At 47.2% G+C, this 12,567-nt stretch overlaps 1 protein-coding gene across 5 annotated transcripts in view; it reads left to right on the forward strand.

The window, feature by feature from the left end:
• The window catches only part of LOC138299206 (butyrophilin subfamily 1 member A1-like), a 944,067-nt gene that overhangs the window by 820,790 nt on the left and 110,710 nt on the right, over positions 1-12,567 (forward strand). The window lies entirely within an intron of this gene.

Consider the following 12,567-nt stretch of genomic DNA (forward strand, 5'->3'; position numbering starts at 1 on the left):
AACTTTGCAAAGCAAAAGGTTAAACAACAACATATCAGCACAATGCTTAAATTACGTTATCTTGAGAGTGCTGGGTTTTTGCATTCTAGTCACCCATAGAGCGCGCACTGCCCTGGTGTTGACAGTACTCCCCTCTCCCAGACACGCTCTAGGGCCTGGTTTGTCTGGATTGAGACGATGAAAGCATCTCACAAGTACTGGAGCATGAATATCGGATGCGGAAACCCATGAGTTACTTTCAGGGCCATAACCTTTCCATGAGATTAAGGGCCAGATGTAGGAAGCCTTTTGCGCCTCGCAAACTGCGAAAAACGCAGTTTGCGAGGCGCAATAGGCCAAACGCGATGCACAACCGCAAATTGATAGTCGGTACCGACTCGCAATTTGAGGCTGCGACTCGCAAATAGGAAGGGGTGTTCCCTTCCTATTAGCGACTGCATCGCCATGCTGAGTTGCTTTGGGACCGCGAATGCGGTCGCAAACCAACTCAAAGTTACCATCCACCTGAAGTGGATGGTAACTCATTCGCAAAAGGGAAGGGGTCCCCTTCCCCTTTGTGAATGCCAATAAAAATATAGGACCACTGCCTACTCTGAAAAAACTGAAACCAAATGGTTTCGGAATTTTTTCTTTTTGCAGCTCATTTTCCTTTAAGGAAAACGGGCTGCAAAAAAAGAAAACCTGTTTTATTCAAAAAACAGTCACAGACATGGTGATCTGCTGTCTCCAGCAGGCCACCATCCCTGTGAGTGCCTGGACTCGCTATGGGGTCGCAAACTGCGACCCACCTCATTAATATTGATGAGGTGGGTGTTTGCGACCCCATAGCGAGTCGCAGATGGTGTCTGAGACACCTTTCTGCATTACATTTTGTGAGTTGCAAATTGTGAGTCGCTATTACTCACAATTTGCAACTCGCAAAATATGTTTCTGATGGATACAACTACCTGTGGATTCCTCACCTCATGAATACTCCCATGGCGCCAGCATTCGACGGAAATCTTCTTACTAGTCTCTGCACGTCGACGAGGACGTCACTGTCTCGCACGCGACGCCGTCTGACGTCATACAGGCAATAAGAGGTCCTCGACGACGTGCAGACGTCAGTTCCCTTTTTTCCGTGCATTCGAAACGGTTATCTTCGAGGGAGCAACTGTTACTCTTGCGGTTACAGTGTATATCTTGCTGCGTACTCTTTCTCTGCGGAAATAATGTTGCAGAGAAAGTCTGGATTTAAGCCTTGTCGTGAGTGTGGAGGCAAGATGTCGGTGACGGATCCTCATTCCGATTGCCTTTGGTGTTTGAGCTCCGACCACGACGTCTCGACTTGTGATTCATGTCAGCACATGAATCCGAAGGCCCTTAAAGAACGCGAGGCGAAGCTGTTTATGGCCAAGTCAAAGGAGAAGCATCACAAGAAAAAGTCTTCTCCAAGGCATCGGCGTCATCGAGACTCCCGGCGCCGTAGAGAATCTCGGCGTCATTCAAGGGAGGCTCGTTCCAGGTCTCCGGATCGGCGCCGAAAGACATGGGAGGTCAGCCCCACGGTGACGCCGCATCCTTCGACGCCGTTGCCCTCTCCGGCGTCTCCAACTTCGCCTGGACAGGCGTCGGTGATTGAGGTATTGGAGCCTCAAGTGTTTTCTCCGGCGCAGACGCCGAGGCCGGCGTCGGGGTCGCCTCCGAGTCAGGCACCCCAGTATCCGGCTTTTCCCACCCCTGGAGCCGATAGTTCCGCATTCTTGAATGCGATGTATGCCATCTTCCAACAGATGGCTCCAGGGGGTGCTCCGGCTGGGCCTTTGGCCTTTTCTTTGGGTGATCCTGCGCCTCTTCGGCCAGCACCCTTTATGCCCTTTCTCCCGTTTGGGAACGTGGGCTCGGCGCCAGTGTCGGCGCCGGTGGCCGCTCCGGTGGCTTCGGAAGGATTGGCCCCCGGGATTTCCATCCCGTCGACGTCGAGATTTCGGCCTGTGACTCCGGTGGGTTCATCCGTTTCAACTGCTCTTCAGTCGGCGCCGAAGTTACCTGTGGCGCCGGATGCGGCGTCGGTGGCTTCGGAAGATCGGCGCCGATCTCCGACTTCGGCGGAGGTATTGTCGACTCCGCGGATTGAGCAACGACTGCATTCAAGGAGGCGTGCTCTCCGGGTACTAGAAGAGCAGGAGTACCAACGAGCCCTAGAGGAAGGAGAGCTAGAGGACTCGGGTGATGGGCTGCGTGGACTGGAGTCGGCCAGTGGGCTGGACACTTCCCCTGAGTGGGACCTTTCGTCCCCGGGGGAATATACAGAGGAAGCTGCTTCCTTTCATACAGTGGTACGGAAGGCAGCTAGTTTTTTGGACCTGCCTTTGCCGGTGGTGGAGGCGAAACAAAACCTTTTGACAGAGGTGTTGCATCCGGCCTCAGCCGCGGCGGAGCCTCTATTACCTTTTAATGACGCTCTGCTGGATCCGGTTTTAGAGGTGTGGAAGAAGCCGGCATCTTCCCCAGCAGTTCACAGAGCCGTGGCCAGGAGGTATCGGACGGCTCCAACTGATCCTGGTTTCCTATCTAGGCACCCTACGCCGGAGAGCTTGGTTGTGCAGGCCTCCTGTTCGTCCAAGTCAGCGCCTGGTTCTTTTCCGACAGTGCCTGGGGACAGAGATTCAAAAAAGCTGGAGGCGCAGTCGAAGAAGATTTTTTTGTCCTGCAGTCTGGCATTAAAAGCCACCAATGCAACCTGTATCCTGGGGAGGTATATTCATGCTCTGATGGATGACATCTCCTCTTCGTTTACAGAGCTTCCCCAGGGTCTTTTGGATCTTGTCTCTGATGCCCAGGCTGCTGCGACCCAAATTATCCAGACGGGACTGGATACCACCGACTCGGTAGCCAGAGCAATGGGCACAACTGTGGTGGAAAGGAGACAGGCCTGGCTCCGTAACTCGGGCTTTTCGGCAGATGTACAGTCCACATTGTTGGATCTCCCGTTTGATGGGGACAAACTGTTTGGGGCTAAGGCTGATTCGGCCTTGGAACGGTTTAAGGAGAGCAGGGCCACGGCTAAGTCGTTGGGACTCCAAGCTCCTTCTTCCACGGCCTCTTCCAGATTCTTCAGGAGGTTTCGTGGATTTGGGCGTGGCTCTTCCTCCTCTTCCTTTCGGGGAAGATATCAGCAACCTGCCTCTTCCCATCCCTATAGATCTTTTAGGGGGAGGGGTAGGGTCCGCACCAGGGGAGCTTCTCAGCAGCACTCTGCCTCTTCCTCATCCTCTGGCGGGGTGCAGCAGGGGAAGCAGCCTTAGGCTTCCACCATTTCCCACTCACTCCTCTCCTGTAGGGGGAAGATTACAGCATTTTCTCCCCAAATGGGAGACTGTTACGTCGGACACTTGGGTTCTCAGTGTTGTGGGAAAAGGCTACACCCTTCCCTTTCGGGAGTTTCCGCCCCTCATCCCGCCCCGCCCTTCGTATTGTTCACAAGAACATCTCCTGTTGCTAGAACAGGAGGTAGAAGTCCTCCTTTTAAAGGGCGCGGTGGAGTTGGTCCCGGAGCAGGAAAGGGGTCAAGGAGTTTACTCAAGGTATTTCCTGATTCCCAAGAAGGATGGTCGTTTGAGACCAATTCTGGACCTGAGGATCTTGAATTGGTTCCTCAAGCAGGAAAAGTTCAAGATGCTGACCCTAGCACAGGTGCTTTTGGCGTTGAACATGGAAGACTGGATGGTGTCTGTCGACTTGCAGGATGCTTACTTTCATATCCCGATACTCAAGTCATACAGGAAGTATCTCCGGTTTGTGGTGGGATCGCAACACTACCAGTTTGCGGTCCTTCCGTTTGGTCTTACTTCAGCACCTCGAGTCTTCACGAAGGTGATGTCGGTGGTTGCGGCAGAGCTCAGAAGGAAGGGGATAGCAGTATTCCCTTACTTGGACGATTGGTTGATCAAAGCCAAGTCCCCGGAGCTTGTGTTGCGTCATCTGCAGTCAACAACCCAGTTGTTGTTCGACCTGGGCTTTTCGGTGAACGAGCCCAAATCTCACCTAGAGCCCTCTCAGCGCCTCCTGTTCATAGGGGCAGTACTGGATACAACATTGGGTCGGGCCTTTCCTCCGCCTCAGCGGATTCAAGATATTCAGGATTTGGTTCCAATGTTTCGAAATGGAGCGGTAGTTCCAGTCCTCAAGGTCCTTCGTCTGCTCGGTCTTTTTGCCTCCTGCATTCTGTTGGTCACGCATGCTCGCTGGCACATGAGGGCTCTTCAGTGGTGCCTCCGAAGGCAGTGGTCTCAACACAGAGGGGATCTAGAGGGTACTGTCAAGATCTCCAGAGATGCTGCTGTGGATTTGAAGTGGTGGATTGCAAGCAACAATCTTTCACAAGGAAAGCCGTTCCAGCAGTCGCCACCAGTGGCCACAGTCATAACGGATGCTTCCACTCTAGGGTGGGGAGCTCATCTGGGGGATCTGGAGATCAAAGGTCTTTGGTCTCCAGAGGAACAGATTTTTCACATCAATCTGTTAGAGTTACGGGCTGTACGTCTGGCTCTCAAGGCCTTCCTCCCTTCCCTTCGTGGTCAGTCGGTACAGGTCCTAACGGACAATACTACCACGATGTGGTACATAAACAAGCAGGGAGGAGTGGGGTCGTACCTTCTCTGCAGAGAAGCTCTTCGACTATGGTCCTGGGCAAAGGACCATCGGATTTGCTTGATAGCAAACCATCTGGCCGGAGTTTTGAACGTGCATGCGGACAGTCTCAGTCGCCACTTCTCGACAGACCACGAGTGGCGTCTCCATCCAGATCAAGTCCGTTTAATCTTCCAGAAGTGGGGGTTTCCTCGGGTAGATCTGTTCGCCACTCGAGAGAACGCGCATTGTCCGTTGTTCTGCAGCCTTCAGTATCCGATGCAGGAAGCGTTGGGGGACGCGTTTCAAATGACCTGGTGCGGCCAGTTGCTTTACGCGTTTCCTCCCATACCCTTGATTCCTCGAGTATTGAGGAAGATTCGCCAAGACCGGGCTCTAGTAATCTTAATAGCTCCGGATTGGCCAAGGAGGGTGTGGTACTCCGACCTTCTCCAACTCTCAACGTGCCCGCCGCTCCGTCTCCCTTTCAGGGCAGACCTCCTCTCACAGTCGCAGGGGCAGGTTCTACACCCCAACCTCCAGAGTCTGCACCTACATGCCTGGAGATTGAACGGGGCAACCTGAGTTCCTTCTCTCTCCCGCCTGAGGTAGTGGATGTTATATTAGCGGCCAGGCGACACTCCACTAAATCTATCTACGCTAATAGGTGGTCTAAATTTGTTGCGTGGTGTGGAGAGAGGCAGATTGATCCTTTACATGCTCATCTATCGGACGTTTTGTCTTTTGCTCTATCTCTGGCGCAGAAAGGTTGTGCAGTGGCTACCATTAAAGGTTATTTATCGGCCTTGTCAGCCTTCATATGTCTTCCAGACCAACCATCTTTATTTAAATCCCCTATTGTTATCAGATTCTTGAAAGGTCTTCTAAATCAATATCCTCCAAAGCCATTCGTTATGCCGCAATGGGATTTGTCCTTAGTCCTGACTTTCCTTATGGGGTCCCCTTTTGAACCTATGCATTCTTGCCCCTTGAGGTATTTGGTTTTAAAAACAGTCTTCCTGATAGCTATAACATCAGCAAGGAGAGTGAGTGAGTTGCAGGCCTTATCAGTAAAACCCCCTTATACAACTTTTTATGGGGATAAGGTGGTGTTGAGGGCCAAGGCTGCTTTCCTCCCGAAGGTTGTTTCACCCTTCCATTTGGCTCAGGCAATTACTTTGTCCACGTTCTATCCTCCGCCTCATCCTTCCAAAGAGGAAGAAAGACTGCACCGTCTGGACCCAAAGAGAGCGTTGAGCTTCCTGAACAAGGGATTTCAGGCTGGAGGATCAGCTGTTTATTGGATACGTGGGCAAGAGGAGAGGAAAGGCAGTCCACAAGAGAACACTATCCAGGTGGGTTGTTCTTTGCATTAAAATATGTTACTCTTTGGCAAAGAAGGATCCTCCTGAGGGCATTAGAGCTCATTCCACCAGAGCTAAGTCGGCCACTTCGGCCTTAGCCAGAGGTGTTCCTGTGGTCGACATCTGCAAGGCCGCAACTTGGTCGTCCCTTCACACTTTTGCAAAACATTACTGTTTAGATTCTGAGGTTAGAAGGGACGGTCATTTTGCACGGTCAGTGCTGCAGGATTTCTTGGTTTGACCATTTAGGCACCCACCGCCGGGCGTGGTACTGCTTTGGGACTCTATTCATGAGGTGAGGAATCCACAGGTAGTTGTATCCATCAGAAGAACGAGTTACTCACCTTCGGTAACGACTTTTCTGGTGGATACATTAGCTACCTGTGGATTCCTCACGGTCCCACCCGCCTCCCCGTTGCCTTTATGGTCTTGCCAAGTAATCCTTGAGTGCGCTCCTCTTGGTCTTTGAGGGTGCAATAGATGTATATATAATATATTTATATATATATATATATGTATATGTGTATATATATTTTTATGTATATACTTGGGGTGTGTATATATTTTGAAAAGAGAGAGTTTTATATATATATATATATATATATATGTACATAAAAAGATTTACAGTTGTTCGTACAATGTGGTGTATTTTTACAATATAATGGATGTTGCCTTGCTCTTTCATTGCATTGCCTGGTTGTTCTCATGCACGTAAAAAATGATTGGTACTGACGTCTGCACGTCGTCGAGGACCTCTTATTGCCTGTATGACGTCAGACGGCGTCGCGTGCGAGACAGTGACGTCCTCGTCGACGTGCAGAGACTAGTAAGAAGATTTCCGTCGAATGCTGGCGCCATGGGAGTATTCATGAGGTGAGGAATCCACAGGTAGCTAATGTATCCACCAGAAAAGTCGTTACCGAAGGTGAGTAACTCGTTCTTTTGCTACATCTGGCCCTAAGTACCATAGGTTACACCCTCTCAGTTTAGAATCCAACACTTTCGTGACTTCGTATTCTTCTTCCTCCTGTACTGAAACAGGAGCTTCTGGACTGTCTTTTCAAAAGGGAAGTGTGGAACACTGGATGAATCCGTAATGATCTTGCCAATTGCAGTTTATAGGTCACAGGATTGATTTGCTGAAGGACAGTGTAAGAACCTATGAATTTGGGGTTGAACATGTGCTTCTTCTTGAAGTCTATATGTTTTGTGGAAAGCTACACTTTGTCACCTGGTTGATACTGCGGTCCCTCACCAATTTTTTTGTAATAATGCTTTTTGTATTTTTGTTTGGCTTTTTCTAAATGCTGTTGAATCAGTTTCTGGGTTTGAAGCAAATGTTGAATGGTTTCTGACACAGCTGGAGTAAGAGAGCTTTCTTGAGAGATTGTGATGGGCAAGGTGTCAGGATGATAGCTAAACAAACCAAAAAAGGGTTTAACGCCAGTAGAAGTGTGGAATGAGTTATTGTAGGCTAACTCAGCTAACCAGAGCATTGATGTCCAAGAATGAAGTGCTTTTTCAGCGTAAGCACATAGGTATTGCTTCAAAGTCGGATTTAGTCTCTCCGTTTGACCATCTGTTTGAGGATGGTGGCTAGTAGATAGTGTAGATGTCACTTGGAGTGTTTTACACTATGTCTTCCAGAAATTGGAGGCAAATTGTGACCTCCGATCGGAGAGGATCACTTTTGGCAGTCCATGATAACGAACCACTCTATTCAGTAAAATAGTTGCTAGTTCACTAGAGGTGGGCAATTTCTTTCAGGCAATGAAATGTCCATATTTCGTGAGACTATCTACTACCACCAGAATTACTGAATGCTGTTGAACCACTGGCAGGCAGACCGGTAATAAAGTCTAAAGAAATGTGCTCTCACGGACGACTTGGGGTTGGGAGTGGGTGTAACAACCCTTTCGGTTTTGAATGACTTGTTTTAGTGCGAGCACAGACTTCGCAGTTGTTTACCATTGCTTTTACATCTTTTGTTAGGGTAAGCCACCAAAAATAGCATTGGATTAATTCAAGAGTTTTAGGAGTATCTGGATGACCTGCCGTAGGTATAACATGCAACCAATAAAACACTATCTTGCGAAGTTTGGTAGTGGGCACGAACAAACGAGTGTCATGAAAGGGTAGTCCTTGCTTGATTGACCTTTTGTGATTTACTTGGGCCCACGTCTGCCATTTCTCAACAGTGAAAGAATTGTGGATGTCTTCAAAGAAATCTTCAGTTTTTATGCTACATAGGACCTTGTCAGGAGCAATGATAGCTCTGGAGGTTTGAACTGCAGGCATCGCGGTAGACTCTTGGCGGGACAAGGCGTCAGCTTTGCGATTATCTTTTCCAGGCCGGAAGGTTATCACAAAATCAAATTTGGCAAAAAACAGCATCCAGCGTAATTGCTGAGGAGTCAAAAGTCTGGCAGAACTCATGAATTGAAGATTGCGATGATCAGTATATACTGTGACAGTGTATTTGGCACCCAACACATGATGTCTCCATTCTTTAAAGGCGTCACAAATCACCAGAAGCTCTTTTTCAGCAATGACATAGTTCTGTTCGACTTCGTTCAACTTCCGAGACATGTAAGCTACAGGATGAAGTTGACCAGTGTCTTTGTTTTGTTGCAACAAGACTGCTCCTATCGCCACATCTGAAGCATCAGCTTCCACTATGAAAGTTCGATCTGCATCAGGATGAGTCAAGACTTGGGCAGTGGAGAAAGCTTCCTTCAAAGTTGAAAAGGCTTGGCCAGCTTCTGTGGACCATACAAATTTTTCTTTCTTTCTCAATAGATTAGTGATTGGAGCCACTGTCTGGGAGAAATGATTTATGAACCTCTGGTAAAAATGGGCAAACCCCAGGAAACATTGTACATCACGAACAGTCTTTGGGATGGGCCAATCAGATACGGCTTTTACTTTCTTTTCTGCCATCACCATACCTTGAGGGGTAAGGATAACCCCTAAAAACTCAACTGTGGTAACATGAAACTCACACTTGGTTAGTTTGCAATATAAATGGTGCTTTCGAAGGGCTGCAAGAATTTTCCTGACATGTTGGACATGTTCATTTTCATTGTCTGAGTAGATCAAAATGTCATCGATGTAGACTATGGCAAATATGTTGAGATACTCTCTAAGAACGTCATTCAAGAAAAATTGAAATGCTGCTGGAGCATTACACAGACCAAAAGGCATGACGGTGTATTAAAAAAGGCCATATCTTGTCTTGAATGCTGTTTTCCATTTGTCACCCTCTCTCATTCTGACCAAATGATAAGCACCTCGAAGGTCAAGCTTCGTGTAGATTTTTGCTTTCTTTACTTGTTCCAGTAAGACCGGAATTAGGGGCAAAGGATATTTATTCTTGATGGTGACTTTGTTCAATCCCCTATAGTCTATACAAGTTCAAAGTTCTCCATTCGCCTTCGGAACAAAAAACAAAGGAGAAGCTGCGGGAGACTTAGGGGGCGAATGAAACCATTCTCTAAGAATTGATCTAGGTATTTTCGTAAATGTTGATTTTCATGTTCTGACAGGGCATACACACGACAGTTGGGAAGTATCGCACCTGAGACTAGATCAATTTGACAGTCATAAAATCTATGAGGAGGTAGGGTCTCTGCTTCTGTCTCATTAAATACATTTTTGTAAGATGAATACTGTTTGGGCAGCTGAAATTCTTTCTCCGCGGCAGTAGCTGTGTAAGAGTTGCAAACTTTTGATACTTGAATCTTTTGGAGGCGTTGTTCTTTACATAGCGCAGATGAGAACACGACCTTTCATTCTGCCCAATTAATCTCTGGATTGTGATGAGTTAACCATGGCAAGCCAAGGATAATCCCATACTGGGGAGCATGGATCACGTCAAGGATGATTTTCTCTTTATGTTTCTTTCTTTGATTCATATCTTCACAAATCACCGACAAGGGGACAGTCTGAAGAGTTACCAGACCTCCAATTAAGAGTTTTTCATCGACTGCCTGGATGATTTCTGGGGTCTTCTTTTCCATACATGGGATTCCCCATGCACGAACCAATTGGGCGTCAACAAAGTTCCCAGTAGCCCCAGAATCGACTAGAGCCTTCTTGAGATAGGTCTTTTTCTTAACCTGAACTCTTATTCCCAGTTTAAGATGTCTAGATTGTGAAGGGTCCACACTGATACCCAAGAGCAACCCTTCTTTGCATCTTGGGTGCTTTAGTTTTCCGACTCGACTGGTGCATTGGCTGCAACCTTCTGAACTGGACCTCACTTGCTCTTTGGTTTGATTGGACAATCTTTGGCAAAATGACCCTTCCACCCACAATAGAGACATTGTCTATTCTTTCTGCGTAGGTCCTTTTCATCTTTGGTCAAAGTTCTCCTGATGGTTCCAATTTCCATCGGTTCCGGCATTCTTTCTTTCGGAGTTCTTGAGTTTCTGTTATCGTGAACGCGCCAGGAATATTATTCAGTCTTTTTGCGCGTTCCTTTTCGTTCTGTTAAACGATGATCAAGCCTCAAGACAAGGTTTATTCATTCTTTACAGTCTGTAGGTTGCGGGTCGATTTGTGCTAATATATCTTTTAGCTCCTCTTTGAGTCCCTTGTAAAACAAGGCCGCTTGTTTTTCTTCAGGCCAGGATGTCTCAGCGACCAGCCGATTAAAGTTGGCTAAATATGACACTAAGGGCCTGATTCTAACTTTGAAGGACGGTGTTAAACCGTCCCAAAAGTGGCGGATATACCACCTACCGTATTACGAGTTCCATAGGATATAATGGACTCGTAATACGGTCGGTGGTATATCCGCCACTTTTGGGACGGTTTAACACCGTCCTCCAAAGTTAGAATCAGGCCCTAAGTCCTGATTCCCTTGGCGTAAGTCTAATAATTCACGATCTGCTGACAGTGTTACAGTTCTACGATCAAAAACTCGCTCAAACTCATGAACAAAATGTCTCCAGTTGTACAACAGGGGACTATCTTTACGCACAAGAGGAATAGTCCAGGTAGCTGCATCTCCAGACAGAAATGATAACAAGAAAGCTACTTTGGACTGGGCATCGGGGAAAGTATGTGGTCTGCAGGTGAAGTGTAGTTCCACTTGAACCAGGAAAGATTGCGCTTTCAAGGGGTCACCTGAGAAACGTTCTGGGGGAGCTAAAGGAATGGCTGAAGGAACATTGAGGGAAACGTTTGTCAGATTCCCTCCAGAAGTCTGAGAAAAAGTACCTGGCCAAGACACACCTGTGGGACATTGTTCCTTCTTCTCTACCTTATCCTGTAACTGACTCACTCTCAGCTAGGCAAGTTGCCAAATCTTTTGATGATACCACCTCTGCCTGGAGCTGGGTGATAGCCTTGACTAGCTCGTCCAGTGTGGCCATGCTGAGAACATACACAAACCAGGAGGATAATAATTTGTGGGCTCACTATTCTGTCAGAGTCACCAGATCCTCGGGGTCTGTGCACGTTCCCAACACTTCCACCACAAGACAGCTTCAATACTCTTTTGTTCATGAGTTTGAGCGAGTTTTTAATCGTAGAACTGTAACATTGTCTGCAGATCGTGAATTATTAGACTTACGCCAAGGGAATCAGGACTTAGTGTCATATTTAGCCAACTTTAATCGGCTGGTCGCTGAGACATCCTGGCCTGAAGAAAAACAAGCGGCCTTGTTTTACAAGGGACTCAAAGAGGAGCTAAAAGATATCTTAGCACAAAACGACCCGCAACCTACAGACTGTAAAGAATTAATAAACCTTGTCTTGAGGCTTGATCATCGTTTAACAGAACGAAAAGGAACGCGCAAAAAGACTAAAAAATATTCCTGGCGCGTTCACGATAACAGAGACTCAAGAACTCCGAAAGAAAGAACGCCGGAACCGATGGAAATTGGAACCATCAGGAGACCTTTGACCAAAGATGAAAAGGACCTATGCAGAAAGAATAGACAATGTCTCTATTGTGGGTGGAAGGGTCATTTTGCCAAAGATTTGTCACAGCGTCTAAGAGAGTCCAAGTGGGGAAAAGGGAATTAGGAAGGGAACAGCTGGGAAGGAGACCTGTAGGAAGCAAAAGGATAAAACACACAACATCAAAAGTACATCTCATGAAATCAATACTAGGCTATGACTCTAAGCATCGTCATTCTGAAAACATGAACAACCTAAGAATAGACTTAAAATGACTAGGCCTCAAGATGACTGGATACCTGTGAGGGAATCAAGAGAGGTTAAATGAAACTTTCAAATTCAAGTACTTTCCTTTGCATGAGAATCAGGAAAACCATCTGAATAAGTTCTGAACCATCATATGAATCCTTTTTGAGAACACATATTGGGAACACACAACATTACATCTAAAACTCTGGCCTTTTGTTCTCTCAAAATGTTGGAACATGAATTGCGCACATTGCAGATTTTCACATAGGTAGTAAACACCATAGAAGGATTGTGCACCATGAAAAACACCACGTAGATTCAAGGAATAAATCACGCAACTTGTCAACTCGAGTACTACCAAGTAAATGCCTAAGAATGGTAGCGCACAATGAATAACATGAATTAAGCACGAGGAGAGAATCGCGCGTCTTTCCGA

The sequence above is a fragment of the Pleurodeles waltl genome, chromosome 6 (genome assembly GCF_031143425.1).
Source record: "Pleurodeles waltl isolate 20211129_DDA chromosome 6, aPleWal1.hap1.20221129, whole genome shotgun sequence".
NCBI classification, from domain to species: domain Eukaryota; kingdom Metazoa; phylum Chordata; class Amphibia; order Caudata; family Salamandridae; genus Pleurodeles; species Pleurodeles waltl.